Source organism: Cygnus atratus, chromosome 2, assembly GCF_013377495.2.
Source record: "Cygnus atratus isolate AKBS03 ecotype Queensland, Australia chromosome 2, CAtr_DNAZoo_HiC_assembly, whole genome shotgun sequence".
Lineage (NCBI taxonomy): Eukaryota > Metazoa > Chordata > Aves > Anseriformes > Anatidae > Cygnus > Cygnus atratus.
Genome location: NC_066363.1, coordinates 103,481,614 through 103,485,484, shown reverse-complemented (window position 1 = coordinate 103,485,484; position 3,871 = coordinate 103,481,614). Strand labels below are relative to the sequence as shown.

General features: G+C 34.1%; 1 long non-coding RNA gene across 2 annotated transcripts in view; it reads right to left on the bottom strand.

The window, feature by feature from the left end:
• Nucleotides 1-433: 433 nt before the first annotated feature.
• LOC118257401 (uncharacterized) overlaps nucleotides 434-3,871 on the bottom strand; it is a 20,224-nt gene continuing 16,786 nt past the window's right edge. For both annotated transcript variants that reach the window (XR_007707851.1, XR_004781548.2), the window contains exons 4-5: nucleotides 2,787-2,951; nucleotides 434-1,603 (exon numbers count right to left, since the gene is read on the bottom strand). This is a non-coding gene — a long non-coding RNA (uncharacterized LOC118257401). The remainder of the gene's footprint in view (nucleotides 1,604-2,786; nucleotides 2,952-3,871) is intronic.

The following is a 3,871-nucleotide window of genomic DNA, read 5'->3' as shown; positions in this document are numbered from 1 at the left end:
ATTCAGTGACTTGGTCTCACCAAATTCAATATTAAATAAGGTATGTTTTTATAAGCCTAATTTTATCCTGCTGTAATTGCTGAAAACTAAAGGAGGTGCTTCAGTGGAGAATTTTGAGTTTCTCATAGATGTGCAAGGTGAATTTACTTTCTAGATAATGACCTTACCAAATAAATGACATTCAACTTGGGGAAGACCAGATATTAAACACTGAAATAAACTAAAAGAAATCCAACCAATCCTGACCATACATATATCTTGTAATTTTATCAACTTTCTTGTGAACAAATTTTCATTTACAAAGACTGCAGCAGCAAGAATAACATTTATTAATTTTAGTGGGGTAAAATTGTAATCTCTACACAGAATTTACTACAGGATTTTAAAAACATATTAGAATTCATCAAATTGAAAGAAAAGTAAATAAATAAACAGTCTTCAAATATCTTGAACAACAAACATATTCTAAAACACATTTACTAGTGTCCAAAGAAAGAGAGAAACTCTACATTAACCATTAAAATTTAATTAGTAACAACCCAGTCATACTTCATAACTCTCCATGTTCACACAATACAATGGCTTTTGTTGATGTCTCATTATATTGCTCATCAAATTATAAATTTAATATATTTTCTTACATTTTGTATGAATTGTTTAAAAGTACTTTGGGTATTTTATTTATTTATTTAGTTAGTTAGTTAGTTAGTTACTGTGAGATTGTTTGGAAAATCTACTGATATATTTACCAAACAAATCATTAGAAAGACTTTAGAATTTTTCAGAATAAGATATTGAACATTTTTTCATTACTCATCCAGCACTTATTAAGTAAAATATTGCACATTACCATTACTGATTTTTTTCCCCATTAATGGAATACTTTGTCATTCAAATTAATATTAAGTAACTTTCTTTAAATCTCTTTTGCTTGAGTCTTGAGCCTAATAGGCTGAAATTCAATTCAGTAAGGCAGAAAGGAGGGTGTCTGGCTGGTGGGAACAGAAGCACCATAGGTGTGGGTTGTGCAGTGTGGCAGCATTCATTAAGACTCACATTCTGGCACCTCAGGTTTCCACTTCCATGTTCAGGGAAGCCTATTGTAATACATTTTATATTCAGGATGAGTATCTAAATCAGTGCACAGCACAACCAGCTGCATTGTGTACAGTACAATTCACCTGCAACAGCTTAAAGTAGTTTCAGCAAAAGTCATTTTAACTGTCTGTTTCCTTAAAAAATTAGGAAAAGGAACTGCTTGAAAGATCTCCATCCCCATGCTGCCATGACGCGGGTTTGATTAAAAGCTCCAACAAGGTCATTGTTTCACGAAGAAGCTGCTGCTGCTTTGGGGTCAGCAAGCCTAGGTTGTTCCAGGTGCCTCCTATTCCAGAGGAGGACAAATGCTCCAGGCCACCTGGCCTGTGCCTGAGATGGGTCATATTTGAGGACTGGCAGCCCTCTGCAATCTTGGGAAGATACATTGAAAGAGAAACTTGGGAATATTCAAAAGAGAGGAGTGAGTGGAAAACAGGGCCTGAAGCAGATTATGGAGGGCTCTTAGTTTGGGTACTAACCAGTAGATTGGAGTGCTGTTACACACCTAAAAAAAATATAAAATAAAAATTACCATAAAGCTTAATGCTGAATCTGCTGTAATGACAAGAGCAGAACTGACCTTGTCTGAAACTAGAAATCAGCTCTGTGTCTACCCAAATATTACAGAAATCATCTGGCAGTCTCAGGTGCTTGAGACAGAGCTACGGAATGATAACTGCATTCTTCATTGGAAGGGTTTTCATTTCACCCCATCATTGATGTAGAGATGATGAAAAGAGGGAAATGAAAGGTAAAAGACAAATGTACCTACATAGACTGATGCAAGTATGCATGAAAGACAATCCTACAGAGCATACCAAATATAGCTCTAAAGCAGAGCTCCATGAGTTAATGAGAGTGTCAGTGGTGGTTAATGCATTGCTCTGCATGGGAAAGGAATCAGGACTTATCTTGCTATTGTAAGGAAACTGTAATTTTAAATTCTCTGATATCAACATGCAACAACTGTGAGCAAATATTGGACTCGTAATGACAATCACTGCATTTTAATTAGTGAATAAGTTACGTTGCACACATTAGACAGTACACTTGCAAGTACTTTTCAACTTTCCAAATGCTGAAAATAAAATAACTATAGACTGAGCACGAAAAATCATTTTTTTTCTTTTTTTTTTTTTCTCAAAAGCATGCAAAAATCAAAGGAATATATCACTTTCTTGAAGTAAATAGAAATTTTATTTAAAACAAACAAACAAGTAGAGTTGGAAAAGTCATATCATGACAGACAGGCTTTCCTTCTGTTTGTCTTCTCCCTTTTCCTCAACTTCTTGCTCAGATAGTTGCAATAACAAGGCAATTGGAATGACATAATCTGACCTGTATACAACACTCAAACTATGAGCTGCATTGCTGAATGATCAGATTTTTTTCTTATAATGCCCACTCTGTACTCTGAGATTAAGCACTGTTCTGAAAATTGAATATCTTTGTAATCATTTTAATATAGAGCAGAACAAAACAATGCTGAAAGACACTTACATTTAAATAAATTAGAACAAGCATGCAAATTCCAGAAGTTGAGATAGAGGGTGAATTGCGGGAATGAAGCAACTTTATCTAAAAAGGGTTCAAAACATGTTTTATCTCTGAATTCATGAGAGGTGAAAAGAAAATCAGCAATAAAGGAAGCAATAGATGAGGCTCACATTTTCACACAGTAACCAAACCTTTGTAAGGGCAGATCCACTGCGTAGTCCCTATTTACTGGAGTCTAAACTTTTGTAGATAAACGTAAATCTTTTGTGCAAGAACGTGTGCACAATGGAGAAATTCTTTATTCCTTCAGAGCAAGGCTTCTTCAATATAAGTCATTGTCAATACAAGGTAATTGTCTGTGTAGAGAGAGAAAAACAAAATAAAACAAAACAAGCACCAAAAATAAACCATTGTCCACTGTAAACTTAAGCCCTTGCTCCAAAATGAAGGTTACTCTAATTTGAAATAAGTATTTCCTCAGTCTTGGAATTAAGATATTTTCACGCAATAAACATTCATAAACAAGCTCCTGGAATTCTTACCATATAGTTCACAAAGGGTTTTATTCAGGTCTCTAAATTAAGTGTTTAAGTGTTTAAGAAAAGACTCGTGTGTGTGTTGGACAGTTTTCACATTTTTTACATTTGATAAATTTATAACAAAACATCCAGTCTTTCAATAATGTGGCATACAGAGATTAAAAAACAAAACAAAACAATTGTTAATAACTATGATCACTGAACATTCTCATTTCGGAATACACAATGTATTCAACATTTGAAAATTAACGTTTCTTTAGTTCACTATGGTTGTTCTGCATGTTGTTGGTGTGCTCTAGTGAATGTAAAGTTTTAGTTAAGTAAAAGGTCATTTTGCACCATGCAGTGCAAAAAGCTTGAATGTATCAAAAACTGGGACTTTTTAAAGAATTATTACTCAATCATCTAAAAAGATTAGTAAATCATTTGTCATTTTATAATTATTTTGCAGTGCTCCTAGCAGGCGTTGCTTCCCTTGGTAGAGATTGTATGAAGATTTCATTAGAAATAGGAGCCTTCAGGGAAGGTTGTTGCTTAATCATTATACAGGTTTATTCTTTATTCTTTAATAAAGCAGTTTACTCTATAATATATTCCACCTAGAGATAATGCCTTAGTGAAGATATGCTGTTTCAACAATCAGCAAAGTATATGAGAAAGGGAGCAGAATAGAAGAATGAGAGTGGGAGCAAGGGAGGAAAAGAGAAAGGAAAGAAGGGGGAGAAGAAGAAATAACT